This window comes from Vanellus vanellus (genome assembly GCF_965231255.1).
Source record: "Vanellus vanellus genome assembly, chromosome: 3".
NCBI classification, from domain to species: Eukaryota; Metazoa; Chordata; class Aves; order Charadriiformes; family Charadriidae; genus Vanellus; species Vanellus vanellus.
The window spans coordinates 23,349,378-23,366,661 of NC_138907.1; positions in this window are offsets into that span (position 1 = coordinate 23,349,378).

Sequence of the window (17,284 nt, forward strand, 5' to 3'; positions counted from 1 at the left end):
TGAGGTTGGAAGGGACCTTTAAGATCATCAAGTCCAACCATTAACCTACCCTGATAAAAACACCACCACTTCTAAACCATGTCCCTAATCACCTCATCTACCCTTTTCTTAAACACCTCCAGGGATGGTGAATCCACCACCTCTCTGGGAAGCCTATTCCAATGTTTAATAACCCTCTCCGTGAAAAAATGCTTCCTAATATCCAATCTAAACCTACCCTGACATAACGTGAACCCGTTTCCTCTTGTCCTATCACTTGTCACCAGGGAGAAGAGGTCAGCTCCCATTCTTGATGCACAGACTGCGGACTTTCGACCGGGGTGTCCCAGTGAGTGGAGAAGGTGCTGCTGTGAGAGCCATGCACCCTCTCTCTCTCTTTCACCCCAGGTTTTCTCCCTGGCAGTGCACAGGGGCCAGGTGGAGCCCCCCGGCCACAGAGCCCCTTTCCTTCTGGATTTCCTACTGGGGCTCGGTGGGAGGCAAAAGCCCCAAATGGCAGAAACTTACATCTATAAATTAAAATTATCCTGGTTTTAATAACCGGAGTCAGGCAGACAGGGGTGTGTGGGTGTATGTGTATTTGTACAGAGGAGTTCCCTTTGCACAGTGAAGGAAGCACAGGTTGCCCAGGCGGTCAGGCTAGAAGAGCGCCAGTATATACTGGCAGCCATGAGTGAGTATCTGCTTTAGAGGTGTGACCACTTGATCAAACAGTTGAAAACTTTCAAAATGTTATTTTTGAGGTAATCAAGTTTTCTTTTAGCTAATACAGTATGCTCTAGAAATAAAATGATGACAGGATCCTTCTGGTGTTTGTTAGCGAGGCCATCACACGTGTTACTTTCATCACCCTGAGTACTGATGAATCCTCTATTATTAAAACAAGCGGAGAAAGTAACCATATATTTGAGCAGATAGGAAGACCAAACCTTTATTTGCAGAACTGAAAGATAAAGTTCGAGCACTGCAGTTTTTCAGAATTCTTTTTTCCAGTGATAATTTCAAAGGTTCAGTGAAACAGGAGTCAAAATAGATCTGCCCTGGAACAAAACACACTTTTGTTCAGGGTCTCATACAGAAAGATGCGGTCACATTTTGTCAATCACATCACCATCACATTTTACTGTGCCTGTTAAGAGCCCAATTAAACCTGAGAAAGCTTTACAAAGTGAAATTATTTTTATAGCTGCCTTGATTACACCGTGTTTCTAAGGCTGAACCGTGTGCTCTCCCGCGCCGTGGTACATGCTATAAACAGCTGTCTCCTGAGGGGAGGGAGTAGGAAGTGGAAGGCAATTAGTTTCATCAGGCAATTAGTACTATTAAACCATATATATATGTACATATATTTAAATGTTACAAAAGCTTGGCAGTATACAGCATGGGTCTGTGTCTGATACATAAACATGAAAGTACAGCCTCGGTCTTTATTGCAAAGTATTTATATTGTAAAAATTGGTTAAACATGTTCTGCATCTACGCAGACTGAAGATGTTTCACAGCAACACACACGAAGCCAAGCGATTCTACAGTATACCAGAGCTGTTCTTGCAAAAGTTTAGTCTTTAGTGCTATAATTATTCTGTAAGCTGGCCCAAAATACAGGAATATTTTATCAAGTCAAATTTTATTTATACAAACATACAAAACAAACAGGGAAACCTACTATTAAGTTGTGCTATCATAAAACATTTCAGAAATAGGGAGGATGATTTCTGAGAAACAAGGGACTGCAAAGACTTTCCTATTTCATTATAGAGTGTAAAGCTGTGGACGTTCGGCACTTTAATTTTAATTTCCACTCTGGTAAGTACTTGTCATCTTGAAAAGTTTAATTTTCATGGCAGTTTTGGAAGGCGAATACGTATGGGCTTTCCGGACACAGTTTGCTTGCTTTTTCTGACAAACTATTATTGCATTTCCCAACACACTCATTTTTTTTTTTTTTCCTGTTTACAGTCACAGGGATCAGCTTTTTATAAGACTGTTACCCATAGAGAGGGAAAGAGCCAAGGAACTCTTGGAGTCCTCCTGCAAAACTAAACCCCCTCCTGAAGGTTTTGCCAATTATCAGACAAATTAAAACCAAATTAATAAAAAGGAAGTGCTTAAACCTCTGCTCTATAGGTTGTATTTAAACAGCAGTATGGGTTCTCTTATTTTTGGAAAAAAAAAAAAAAATCAAAAAACAAACCCAAACCCTCTAATTCCATTTGCCAGCTTAAATGGCTCACTTCAGGAAGGTGTTTTGAGTGACTGATAAACTTACACCAAAAAACCTGAGTAACTCAAAAACTTTGTCTCCTTGTGGCAGACGAATAAATTGGGAAGGATTTATGTGGAAATATGCGAGAAAGATCATAGTGATTCTCCTTGATCCTAAATTCATCTGGGATCTCCCAATAAACTTAGAAATAGTTTTGAAGTAGTTGTTGAAGATTATAGATAATAAAATTGTATTTTAAATCATGGCTTAAAGATCCCATGGCACGGCTATGAGATCTGCTGAACCACTCTAGGTGTCAGTGCAAAGTCATGTTCTTCAGCATGTATATCTATGCAGATGCATATTCACACATATATATTCCCTGCCTCGTATAGCCTTAAGTGGCTCTGGCTGTGTAGTTGAGACCATGTTCAGTCCGTTCTCGGTCTCCAGATTAGGTAATCAGTGATGGTGTTCTCCTCCCAGCCGCAAACCAACCAGCAGACTTTAAGCAGGACCTGTGGGTGCTAGGGACCCAAGGCACAGAGCTGTCTGGGCAGAGGGGCCGATCATAAATTGGCACTAGCTACAACTCCTTTGACCGTACATCTTGAGGATGCTTAGGGAGGTGGCCAGATTTTCATTACCAGGGAGGCTGAAAGATATACACAAAACCAGACTCAAAGGTGTTCTCTGAGTCAATGGCAGAAAAGAATGAGCCCGCATCTCTATGCTCTCGCCCTGCTGTCTTCCCTGCACTCTCTTCAACCAGTTACAGCTGGACAGCTGATGGCTTCCAGTGGACCATGCAGGTTTTGTTTTCTGTGAAGAACCCGAAGAATTCCTCTGCCAGCATCTGGAAACAGCCCCTCTTCTCTTAAAAGTTTCTTAACTTGCCGAACCTAAGAGACAGCTCTCCTCATCTACCAGACCACCACAGGTTAATTGGCGCTCACACAAATGACCACAGATGTTTGCAAGATGTTGTTGAGTCCCCTCTGAGACTATCATTACCTGCCTAGCGTCAGTGCGGCACTGATATGTAATTTATTCCTTTGGAAGAACTCCATCACAATATAACAGAATAACGTAAATCTCCCCTCAAGTGTCACTGCTTTGGGATAAGCCCAGCACTGGAAGGCTGGAGGGATTGCTTTACATCCACCGGGTTCCCTGCTTGCGCTTGCTGTGAGACGATGGCTCTCAAAGTGTTTTTCTGGCGCCCTTGTTAGGACACTGCCTCAGCCATAGTAGATGGGAAACCAAACCAGTAAGCGCTAATAAATGTTCACATGTGCGAGTAGTATGTAGCAGCCTAAATACGGGACAAGCCAGACATTTTTTTTTTTTTTTTTTTTTTTTTTCGCCCCGCTGGTCTATTTTGACAGCCGTTAGGGGACCGTCTCCCCTGGACACCGTCATTTTAGCATCCAGCCAAGAGGTGGCAGTACTCCTCCACCGTTCCGGGCCCGAGAGGCGCCTCCCGCCACCGCAAGGGTCATCTTCGCGGCATCGGTATCATCATCAGCTCCTCCTCTGATTTATTTCTATTTACAGCAGAGAGCAAATAAACGTTCCGCCTTTCTCCTGTGCCGGGAGGGCTTCCCTTCAGCAGCCTGGGACCTACCTTGGCTTTTGGCAGGGTGCAGCAGCGCGGTGCACCGCTGCCGCCTCCGCCGCACGGCAGAGCCCACGGGGCTGCAGCGGGTCCCCAACTGCGGAGAAGGTTTTAATTTTGCTGAGGAGCACGGTTCCCGAATTGTCATAAACCGTGAACGCGCAGCTGGCGCAGTTTATGAACTGCAGAGAAACTTTGCGTATTTTAGCCCAAGTATTAATTCAAAGAGCATGCTTTGTTATTTCCTGTTTCATTGTTGTTTGTAAAATAGTTTAATGGGTAGTGAGCAGTAAACTGTTTAAAATCTGCTGTGCACATTGATGCGGTTTTATATTGCTAGAGAGGGAAGGATTTCACTGCTTTGGGTGTGAGGGAGAGAGGAAGATTATCCTGATAATGAAAACCACAACCAATGCATTTGCTTTGGAACAATTGTTTCAATTACATTACCATGTAGATATTTTAATCAGAAATAAAAGTGATAATCCCCAAATGCAGGCCTAACAACAATCGAAACAGCTGCACACTTTTAAAAAGGGAAGCTTAGCTATTAGTAATGAGGTTTACATGCAGCCAAGGAGAGCATTTTCTATAGAACAAAAGTGACCCTATTTAAAATAGAAAAGGCACCGTTTATTAAGAACTGGTAATGATCTAGCGACAGAGAAGGTATGGGTCACTACTTCACAGCACCCAGGCTGTTATACCTGTGAAATTTTCTATGGATATTAAAAGCATCTACCAGATAGCATAGGCAGGGTGAATGAGAGCAAAGGGACTGGCTTGCATCCATATGGCTAAACTCCCTTTACCTCTTCTCAACATAATGGACTCATCTGTCCTGACTTTTGGGAACAGTCCCTGCCTTGTGCTCTCCCTTGAACAGTGCCCAGGAATGCTAGCTGGCGCAGGGCAGCCTAACAATATAGATATAGACGGCAGTGTATTTACTATATGGTTTCCCGCGTGGCGTAGCATGGTAGCAGTGATTCAGCAGAGATGACTGTGCAACAGCCCCCACGGCTATGCGTTGGCCCTGTTTGGTTTGCTAGTGTGGGCGTAGCCAAAGAGGCTAGATGGGAGCTGGAAGTCCCTACCCACTAACCAGACAACACTGGTATAGAAGTCCCTTTGTGCCTGGCAAAGCTGCTGTCCTGGGTTAGGCTATTGCGACACCCACTCTCCTGTAGCGGGTTCTGTATACTCTTCACTAAGCTTCCTCTGGAAAGCTGAAAGTGTTTAAAAAACCCTTTTCCACTCCGGATCTTTTTTCAGACCTCACAGCAAGATCTGTGACTTCTCAATATACCATGGCTGGTGCGACTCAAATTCTGAGCACATTTCTGGTGCTTCTCCACAAAAGAACTGCGTTTCTTCCTTGTGGCTCTCTTGATTTACCTCCGTGTCAGACAGATCAGAATCAGTCCCTAAGCCTGGTTTCAAAATAAACACAAGGCAATAAGACCTCCAGCTCCTGCAGAAGGCCAAATACTGAAAGGGAAACTCACAAGAACAGATCCTCATGTAGCCTGAAAGTCCTCTGATCTCAGTGGAGGAAACATAAACACTTTGGAGAAGAAGAGTTACAGGGAGTGCCTGTGTATCTTAGAAGAGAACAAGGTGTCTTGGCAAAAGGAACCCTTTGAGCTACACAGCAAAAACAAAAAGGGGGATTCTAGTGTTTTGGAGAGGCATGGCAAGAAGGTTTTTCTTTAGCTTCTAAAGTATTCAGCCTTCAAAGATGGTGGCAAACCTTATTTCACTGTCTTTTTAGTATGAAAATGATGGAAAAGGCTTTGACAGCAAGGCTAACTTCAAGTATAAATGTGGTCCTGTGAAGAACTACAGTTATCCTTGCTCAGTTTCTGCACATTTACATTTACTGAAAAACTTGAAGCATTGACAAAAGGGAAAAGGAGTCTTCTCAGAGGAGCTAGGAGCAGCAAGTTGACTTCCCTGGGTTGGCAACAGATAAATCTCTGGATGAGGCACATGAGGGGTTCTGGATTCTGATTCAGCATCAGCATTGACCTGTCAAATGGCCATGAGTCTTCTTGCTGTTTGTTGGTCTTGGCTACTTAAAATGCAAGCTCTTGGAGCAGGAGCTGTCATTCTTCCTTCTGGCTGTTGCGGTGGGGTCCTGGTTTCAGCTGAAGGGTGGGAGTGCTACGGTAACCCAGCCCGCAGCACTGGCAGTCACAGAAGCCTCGTCAGCAATCCCAAACCTTCTCTAGTACATCAGGCAAGATCCATTGGGACCATGAGCCTGTATGGTCAGATGCTTGAGAGTCTTAGGGCTGAACGGACACTGTGTCTGAGTTCTTCTCTTTGCTCTGCATGGTCTTCTGCAGTAATTTAGAGCCTGAAAAAATACACTGAAAGATAGTCTTCTGAAATCAGAGGTGACTTTCATGTGTACAACGCCTCTGAAAAATCAGACCCTTAACCTTCTTTTGTTTCTGATCTTCATCTCCAGCATGGGAGTCAGACCTTCATAAATGGCTGTGATCACTGAGCTACTGCCGTGAGGGGAACATACAACTACTCAGAAAGGAAAGAATGAAAAGCCTCTTTAATCTGTCTTTCTGCCAATGTTTGTAAAGTGAAGCGCATAAGTGTACAACTGTTAACCAGGAAGTGTATTCTTGGGGTAGGATTATTAAAGTTGTTAAGTGATATTCTACTTTTGCACACTTTGAAAGCATTAGCAATCTTACCTCCAGCTTCACTGGCAGCAGAATTAAATCACTGCAAAAATACTTTTTATAAATGGTACCTTACTTTTTGAGAGTGAACTCTCACCTTTTGCTGACAGGGTTCTGGTTAGGTCCTCGCACATTTAAGAGGGTTTTTTTAATGAATTTTTTTCATAGAGGCAACCCATCAGTTTACCACTGCCTCCTTATGAGTGGAGTTTGGAATGGCCAAGCAGGTTACACAGCATCAAGGTCCTGCCAGCTACCAAATAAACATCACAGGCAAAACATTTCTCCTTTTCACAAAACCTTAAATTGAAGTTAAGTATGTGAATTCAGGGAAGTTTTTCAGGATTTGTAACCATTCTAAATAAGGCAAAAATTTATCCACAGACTTCTTACAAAAGGCTGGTAGCAAACTTCCTCTCCGGGTTTACTCACAAGCTTTCTAGTACTCACTGCTTCTCTCTGGGCCAAAAATTCTCTGAGGAGCAACTGTCTTTCCTGTGGCTTTTGCAACTTTTACTCTCATTCAGGCCAGAAATGCAGAAAGCTGTAGCAGTTAATTAACTAATATAGCTCTAAGCCATAATTAGAGCTGAGGCCAAAGCCACACCCTTGAACTTTACTGGTGTGTAGAAGCTGCTGTAAGTAAGAGGCTTAGTAAGATTTTGTTTTGTAAGAGAACGTTTGGAAAGGAAAGGCCAGAGCTGTGTTTGCGGTGGGACAGTGCTAAGGAGATGCTAAATAAATGCCTGGAGAAGAACCTTCCGTTGTTCCCAATGGACCTGTACATGCAGCTCATTCCCACAGTTTTGAGGAAGCAGGGATTAACAAGGCAAGAAACGCTAGAGAACTATTGCATTTATGGGGGATGGCACCACAGTTCCCCTCGTGGGACCAATATCTCAGGTTCAGGCTTACAGGGGTCATAAGTCTACAAGTGTCTACAGCTGATCCAAATGCTCTCTGATCCACACACAATCTATGGCTTAGACTCATGTGAGTCAATCTGCCCACTTGGATAGTCTTATTTTACACGCTGCAATGCTAAAAGTGATGAGCTGGAGCAGCACAGCGCTTCAAAGTAGAAGAGAGAGGTGTCCAAACTGCCTAAAGACTTGGTCCTTGGTATCACTGAAGTGTGATTCAGATATTCTGCATATAGAAAGGAGAACCTCCGAAAACGAGCAAACAGTAAACGTTTCCCGGAACAGAGGACTACAGCAGAAGGGTGTCTTCCCTCTCTGGAGCTCAGATTGCCGTCTGTGGGCTGCACTTCTCCAGCTGTTGAGAATTTGGCTGGAGCTAAATGCATACTAAAGGAGAATTCATTCTTCAGAAGGGTGGCTGCTGAGGGGGACAGTGGTGGTGAAAGGACGGACTCCTGAGTGGCAGAGTTACCTTCAATGGGAAGGGGTTCCTGTTGACTCTGCCAGCCAAAGTCTCACAACTCTCCTGGAAAAGACTGCCTAAACCAAAAGAGTCCTCTAAAGGTCAAAACTTGCTTTGTGGTTCTTTAGTGCAGCCCAAAGAGACCTCAAAATTAAAACCAAATATTTTAAACCACCTATGTACATATTTACAAATCAAGGGACAATTCTTCTGTTTTGTTGCTCAACCTTCATTAAGGTTGGGCAATGAAGCATACGCACAAACAGGGCCTGTCCTTTGGCATCGGTCACTTCTAGTCAGCATTAATATTATTTGTACAGTGACATGGACTCCTGAAATGGGCTTTCTTGACGTAGTCAGGAAGACTAACGCAGTGATGGTGATAGTTGTGTCTATTTTTTTATGGCTGTGGTTTGCAGAAAGGCAGCATAAATAATGACGCCAATGCTTTCCACCTTAAATCTCTACAGATACAGGATACCACAGCATTTACACGGAAGGGCTATAAGACATTGTCTTGCCATCATAAGTCTCAGCAGAGATGGTCCCAGACCAAGTAAGCCAGTGAGGTAGGGGTGCCTGTCAGCATCCTCTCCCTGGGCCCCTTTCCCCTCACTCTCCCTGTGACAAGGTGAAATTCTCTGTTCAAACTCGGGATGACATGGACTGACACCTCTCTCCTACCCCCCTCCTCACAAAGATTGATTTCTCCTCAACTTGTTTAGAATGAGACCGGGGCCACCTGTGCATGAGCTGTCAGGAAACGGGGTGCTTTCATTTAAACAGCAGGCAGCTATCAAAACAGCAATAAGAGAGGCTATCAGGCTTAATAATGGCATGCATTAAAAGTAAAATAACTCTCCGAGGTCCAGTAATGTTGCTTTTACCATTTGTCAGGTGTATAATCACTCTGGAGAATAAGAATAGTGAGGTCTTTGTAAAATCATGAATCAACATTCCCAACAATTCAACTGCTGTGAGTAGGTCAGGTCAATACCCTCACGTCTCAAAAAACTGCTTAAGCCCTCCTGTCTCCTGAGACCATTACATCAATAGATACCTCCAGTACTACCAAAAATGACAGCTTGCAATGTAATACCAGGAGATCCCCTTTAATAGCTCCTCAATATTAACAGCTGTTGGCCTCTACTCTGGGCATTCGTCCTGGTTTCCAAAACCATGCCATACATAATCCCCTGGTCTTATGTGAGAAAAGCTTTTATCCTTTTCAGGAGGATCCTTTTCTTCTTTTAAACATGAACAATGGAGTAAAGCAGGTAATTCTTGAGAAAGGAAAATCTGAGCGGCAAACCTAAAACAGCTAGATACGTTGTTTCCAAGAATTTAAGGGAGTTTAGTTAGTACACAAAGCTATGTACTTTTTATTCACTGTGATTTTTTTCAGCTTTCCTGTCTTTATATCAGATAAAATGCCGAATTCACTGTAGTTCACGGCAAAATCTATTTCCCTTCAGTAGACGTAGATTTTACCTGCAGAGTTTATATAATGATTTGTGTTCCCACACCTTGTAGTGCCACGTTTTTTTGTGGTACTTGCAATTTGCCACCTCAGAAAAGGCGACTCTTCTCTGCATTAAACCTCCCTTTACATATGTTGTTAAAACACAACAAAGACTGTTGGCAATGACTGAAATATTACTGCCTCAAATTAGTTCCCCAAGAGACAATGTGAAAAGACAAATACAATGCATTTTTTTTTGCAGCATTTTTTTTTTTTTTAAAGTAGCGTCCATTTCCAATAACCCAACCACTGCTCTGGATGTCTTTGATACCTCTCTGACCATAAGACTACTCCACTATAGTGAGCCCTGAAGTATATACGAAGTGACTATCCCCTGGCTTTCCCTGGGCAGAAAGTCCAACACCTGACTTTTGCCTGACCATTTCTCCATGCGTGAAGAGCAGCACAGACTTGGTCCCTCCTCTACTAAACCATCCGTTTTCATGAAAACTCTAGGTATTTGGTTATCTTTGAGCCTTCTACCGCTTTTTAAATTTTGATTGGAGTTGACTGGTATATGGGACAGATTCAAAGTGATAAATCCACCAAATTAAAGTCATTCTGGCGTAATGCAGAAAATGGGTATCTTTTACCCTGCTTAACCCAGTAGAGAGCACTTGGAGAAGTCATGGTGGATGTGTGGTAGCATGGGGCATCAGACGACTTGCTGTGACCCAATGCAACACCTGCTTTCTGACATACGTTTCAGGCCCCCGTAAAAGCAAGAAGGACATTTCAGCTGGCTTTCTTGTGAAACTTACTACCATTGGACATCTTGTCTTATGATTTAAACCAGCAGAAGTAAGTCTGAGGTTGGATGAAGATATATCTAGTGATTCTGTATCGTAGCTAATAAGGATACAGGAAAGTTCCTAGATTATGTCTGGATGACGAAAAATAAAAATGGGTTGGAAATACCTTAGCTCACGGAGAACAGGGCTTCTTCCATCTCCAATTTCTTTTAACATTCAAATATTGAAACTTTCTGTGTATGAATATATTTTTAGTGCTGTCAAGCATGGAAACACAGTTTTACTAGGAGTTCACTGATTGAAAAATCACTCTGCTTAGTTCAGAAAGGCACAGTTAAAAAGGAAATATATGAGAATGGAGTTTGACTGATATCTCTTTAATGTATTTATGCTCATAACAACTTTGTTCTCTTCCTGACCCCTTGTTTCGGTTATTTATTTCTGATGTTAAAAGTTCAGCCTGCAAATGCTCCTTGCGAGCTGTAATCAGTTTTCTGAATGGCGAAAGAGAACAATAAGATTTTGTAGCAACTGAGATGCATCTCAGCCCTTACTGGTGAAAAATGTAAGCTATAGAAAGCCCTTTTCATCTTTTAGCAAGGGTCCATTATTTCTGTATCTCTTTTCTGTGCCTTATGAAAAGGTTTGTACAGTAAAGAATGACTGACTATGTAGTAGTTCTTTCTTCTTTTGCCAAGCTCTTTTTAGCTTTGGCAGCAATTCTATTTTCCCTGTCATCATCTAATGTCTATTTATTTTACATTGCTACAAAGCCAGTGCAATTCCCTCATAAATCCCAGGTTGTGAAGATGAAGAAACAATTCAATTGCTTTTATTAAAATTCTCCAGTGTCCTCTTTCCGATTTCTACCATCTAATTAGGTTTGGAAAGGTCATCAGTTTGAAAAACTGTTGGAAAAGAATCAATTGAATTAAGAGACCAGAGTTTGCCAAATGCCTTGCATTTCTGAGCTCTGAAATACCTGATCAATCTTGGTTGTCACAGGTGCCACAAGAATGCTTGTCACTAATTGTTGATCTAACTAACCTCATCACCTCACTCCCTTTCTCTCACCTCCGCCCTCCTGTCCTCCCTTGCTGTCATGTGCACAAGAACACACGTGCACACCCCCCCCCACCCATTAAACTCTGAGGGAAGTGAAGATATTACTCATGCTTTGCATGTTGCTTGAAGAATTCAACAACCTCCACAAAATGAAGGTGGGAATAATGACACTGGGAAGCTCCATTGACTTGATGCAGTAGAGTCCTGAATGTAAAGTTGAGAACATTAAATGACATCATGTTGGATAATCTAGAACTGTATTGTTGTAATCAGAGAAATGCCCTATTTTTTTTGTTCCGTAGACAATTACAAATACTAGAATTTTTAAGTGTGTGGAGAGAGAAAGTCATCTTCTGGATCACATTCCTTTTCATAGTACAATAACACATCCCTCATGTCCCATAGGTGTAAGTCCTGGCTTCAATTTTAGGTAAAATTTTTAGAAGCAGACAGCTTCGGAGAATGCTATGATGTTTTCTGAGCTTGCATGGTGTAGACGCTGCTTCACAGCTACTCGCTGACTAATGAGCTCACTGTTAATGTGCTGTTGCACTGAACATGGAGCTGCCAATTGACCGGCAGATTTCAAAGACACCATGCAATAAAAGCGAGAGATTAGAAGTGCTGTGTTGCAATGACAGCAGAAGAAATGCATTATCCTGGAACATTTGAAAGTTTATGCCCTGTATACAGAAGTCAAGCACTTCCCCAGAAGTAACCCCACCATCATGTCTCTCCCTGCACCAAAAGCCATGCAGGGATGGGTGATGGACTCGTTCTGTCATCTCGTGCACATCAGAGGCTTGCACAAAAAATCAGCAAATCTGGTCTGCTGAATTTATGAGTAATACACCTCCTGTGAACACAGCTTTCCAACTCACAATGTGAAAAGTTCGCAATGGGGCTGAATTCACCTTCCATTGATATTTTTCAATATTTCACTCTTTTTTTTCATGTGTAAAGAGTGAAAGAATGGTATCCTTTTCCCTACCCTTGTTTGCTCTGTTTTGAGTTCCTATGTCATCACAAAATGATCATGATATGTACAGAAATGAGAATGTTAGAGTGTATATATCATCTTTTTAGTATTCTTTACGTTCTACTGCTGACAAGAAATGTGAGGCTAAGCATTTTATTTTTGTATTTTTTATTTTAGAGTACCTAGAAGGCATGGAGGTTCTCCATTTAACCGCCATTGTCCTGCTATTGCATATCCTGAGCCCTGAATTTTAATTCTATTGAAATATACGGCTTATATGTTTTACAGTGCATTGCACGGTTAAAAACGATGCAAACAGGGCTGAAAATCTGAAATATCTGAGCTTTTCATTTTTTGCTGCATCTTCTTCTTAAGCAGAAAAAAACTGCTGAACTCTTCATGCCCTTCTTGTACTAATGCATCATTTAGGAGGACATTAAAAACACATGAGGTCACTCAAGAGGAGGTTAGGAAGATGTCTTTAAATACCACTGAAATTTATGAATAATTAATTAAACATGTAAAGACAGAGCAATTAAAGATTCTGTGTTTTGAATCTATATATTTTACAGGAATATGTCACACACGAGAAGGTGCCTAAGTGATTCACTGCAGCGTGAGATGGAATCTTCACCAGTTACAGGCAGAGAGGTGTTATTTTGCCTTTCCATATACTGACAGAATAGCTCTGGAGAAGTGAACTGAGACCAAATGCAAGGGTGTGTGCATGGGCACAACTCAACGCCAAATACCTGTTGCGGGAAGTTGATGGGGAGCTGCACGTGAGAACATGAGCTCTGGCTTTTGCCCTCTGCCTGGTTAGGAACCGCCTGCTGTCACTTGAGAGCTCCCTTTGTTTTATGTCTGGCACAAGTTTAACATGTGCCTTGCCTTTGAAAAAACAATAACCGACCCTATCTTTCTCGTTGTGCTAGTATTTAGCAACTGGCATCAAACGCTGTGCTCTTCATAGAATGGGAGGGAAATTTATCACGCGCTCAGATTATCTCTTGGCAGAGAAGTGTTAAATAGGTCTTTCCCAATACAAATGCGATGGTCAGTGATACACGTTCAGCGCCTACGGAGACTGGCCCGTGCTCTCGCAGCTAGACGGAGCAATGATTAAAAATTCCTGGGAATACAAATGCAACTGGATTTCTGAACTTTCTGCCTTTCTAAAAATTAAAGAACTAAGGAAAAAGCAATCAAATTTACGAGGCCTGAAAAAAATATTAAAGATTATCTACCTCATAAAATGAACTTTTAAACCCGTGGTCATATTTCTTCAAGCCTAATACTTTAGTTTATCTTTGATCATTATAAATTATTCTCTGTAAATAGCAGTGGTTGGGAAAGTAGTTGGCAGCATGTACCATTGGAGTTCATTCTGCTTTATTTATTGAAAATTACTAAAAAGTAAAACACTAAAGTACTTCACATTAAAATGGTATGAACCCACCAAGATAACTGCTTGTAACTGTCTGTGTAAAATTATGGTCAGAGTAACCACCTCTGGCTCCAGAATAAACTTTCCATGTATGTTAGAGCCAAATGCATTTGCTTACTCAGATTTTCACTTGAATGATAATCTTTCTTTTTTTTTTTCTTTTTTTTTTTCCTTTTGTTTTTCTATGCATGACAACCTTTAAAGGAGAGGGATGGAAAAAGGCATGAAATACCTGTCGCTTTGGGAGATGAAGCATCATGACAACGAAGAATCCAGACAAGTCTCACCGAACAGTTCATTCCTTTTCTTCCCTGACACCAGTAGCATGTGAATGCACACATAATTACACAGTGCAGATTAATTCCCAAACGAGGTTTCATTCCTCCCAGAAAATTGTTTTCCAATGCCAAGACCTCAGTCCTCCAACAATGGGACAATAATAACTAGATATCGGTATGCATTCCCTCTGCACTGCGTTTTACACCAACAGGCATTGCAGTGGTGTCCTGACCTGCTGGCAGCCAGGACACGGCTCTTTCACTGGAGGCTAAATTCTCATTTTGTAGTATTTGACTCCCTTTCAGTATATTTGTTGAGGCCCCAATCCCTAGGCTGTGTACATATTTGTTGAGGCCCTATCCCTGGAGGTGTTCAAGGCCAGGCTGGACGTGGCCTTGGGCAACCTGGTGTATTGGGAGGCATCCCTGTCTATGGCAGGGGGGTTGGAACTCGGTGATCTTCAAGTTCCTTTCCAATCTAAACCATTCTATGAGTCTATGATTCTCTGATATTATATTATTATTATTATTGCCTATAACATTAAATAAGTCACAGGTAAGTAGCTACTTATCATATAGCCAGTGCAAAGATCTTGTATTTTGACTTTCAAACTACTTTTCATCCCTTGCTAAAAAGATACTTAGGAAAATTGCTAATTTTTGAATTCCTGGCCATTTTTCTTTAGGAACACAACCATGCCTTGGGCTGTTGGCCATTGAAGACTGATTCACAGCAAAGGCCCAGCTTGTTCACATGCAACAGTGTGCAGGATGCAATGGGGGAGCTCTGGGCAGTCGGGAGCTGCTGCCCTGCTAGGCCCCAAGGGTGGTGGATCCATGGATCCATGGATTCCCCAGCTTATGGCGGTTTGGGAGGACTGGGGATCTGCTGCCACCATGGAAACAAGATGCCAGCAGGGACTGGTCTTGCTTGTCTGCATCTTGGCTTGCTCTCCTGCTCCTGTGAGGCAGCAGCTTCTGCCAACTCCAGAAGCACAGCTGCTCCTTCCCTCTCACTTCATGATCTGCCCAGACCTTCCAAGTCATACAGCTGGGACAGCAGTGAGTAGTAGCATTGAAGGGTGCCCAAAACCCCTGTTTGAGACAGGACATAGTTCTGGGAAGACACACCCACTCCTGCATCCCACATTTACTTTGGTAACTACTGAGGGAATGAACCTGGGTGGCCTCACATTAGTACTTAGGCTCATTTTATTGGTTTACTTGTCCATTCCTAAAGCTTTGCAGCTGGTCTTTAAATTTTTGGAAATGATATTATAAATATTAGAAATGACTGAGTCCACGGGCTCTTGCAGCATTTTCACTGTAATATGATTTATTTTTAAATCCCTCATCTCCTTGCTTGTTTATTTGGCCATGCCTCACTGAAGGGGGCTCCCAGGATCTGAGACGACCTGTGCTTTGATGCTCTGAAGGACTCTTCCAGAATCACTAGGGTTCACCAACTGCAGCTACTTGCGGATCCTTGATGTCAGAGCCTATGAGCCAGGCTTCATTTTGAGCTGGACTGGGTGTTTTTGGAGAATGTGTGTCCAACTACGGAGAGGAGAACAAGCAGTTCTGACAGCCATTATGTTGGACCGTTGGAAAGTTCTTTTCTTGCAAACCTTTGCAAATCTCCAAGCTGACAGAGAAGAGCTCGTGCCTTAGAGCCTTCCAGGGTTTAAGCACAGACTTCTCTATTTGCAAAGAGCCAGGGCAGACATTGTTTGGATTTCATTAGAAACTCATCAGACATGCTGGATCTGAAATCACTGCTGCCCTTGGCCAGCTGGAAAATACCCGCTTGTTGCAAGGAAACTCTAACCCACTAATTATCCTAAAAAATTCATGTAGGAACTCTCTTGACCCATTTTTTTTTCCTGTTCCTTTTTTTCCCCTTGAAGACATGGATCAATTACTTTCTTAGAAAAATGTAGCTGATTTCAATGTCATCTTTTTGGAAGTTAAATCATCACAAAAAGTACAGTGCTAAGTCATGTAACATGACTGCCACAAATTAACAATACAATACTGTTCTGAGACCCTTTATGGTAGGGAGAAGCATATGAGTTTAAAAAAAAAAAAACCCAAACCCAAAATATTCCTCATTTTAAAATCTGAACTTGAATCAATTTTTTAGAATATGAAATATTCAGTTTAGCTACATTATTCACTATTTCTCATTTTCACATGCATCTGCACTTTTGGTTTCCAGCTAGGACAAAAACCAAGGGAAGCCAAAATACCTAGACAAGAACAGATAAAAGCCAAAATACCGAGACGGGAACAGAGAAGGGCCAAAATATTAACCAGAAACAGGAAGTACTGGACATCTCACAAGACAGCCTCCATATTTGCATGAGATCTCCAGCCAGGGGTGATGACTGAAGAGGTTCAAATTGTTTGGATAAGCTTTGAATAATTATCTAAATCTTTAGGTATTTAGTTGAAGCAAACTTAAAGTCTGAGTCTCTCACAATTTGCTTGTCACTAGAATAAATGGCCATTTCTCAGATATTAAGGCAAACATGAAATGGGAAGGAATTCAGCTAAGATATCAAAGAATGGCTTAATAGTAGATGCTCTGTCTGCTTTTTAGGGTATTAAGGGAAGCTGATTTGTCCAAATAGCAATTAACTCAGCAATCATTTTAGTTTGTTGTACATTTATTGTTTGGATGTTTTGGGGTTTTGTTTTTCTTTAGTTTGGAACTTACTTTTGAGCCGGGAACAGAAGAAACAAGAGTCCAAAGAGGACTAGTTCACCAGAGAAGAATGGCCAAAGGGCTGACGGGCTTCCTCCTGCTCTCACTGTCACTCACCTCCATGTATCTGATCGGTGGATAGTCAACACGATACACCACAGTATAGTGTGTGCCCACTTAATGGTCTTTATTTGCTGCCTGCACAGAATGCAGCATTGTTCAGAACCAAGTAGGATCCCTGTCTGGTATCTTATTATTGGGGGGACTATTGTTACTATTACTATTACTATTACTATTACTATTACTATTACTATTACTATTGCTATTGCTATTGCTATTGCTATCGCTATCACTATCGCTATCGCTATCGCTGTCACTGTCACTATCATGTTTGCCAATACCTGGCTTGTAAACAGAAGCCCCACTCCGTTCCTGCTCTTGTCCTGTGATCCAGGCTACGAAATGGGCACAATGTAAGTACTACTACTGCTGCCGAAAGGATCTTAATCGGAGAAATACCATTGGGAAAATTAAGTTTTAATTATGTTGAGTTTCTGGTGATTGAAACATTGTCAATGCATATGGAGAGAACCCCATTTTGAAATTCACTTTTTCAATA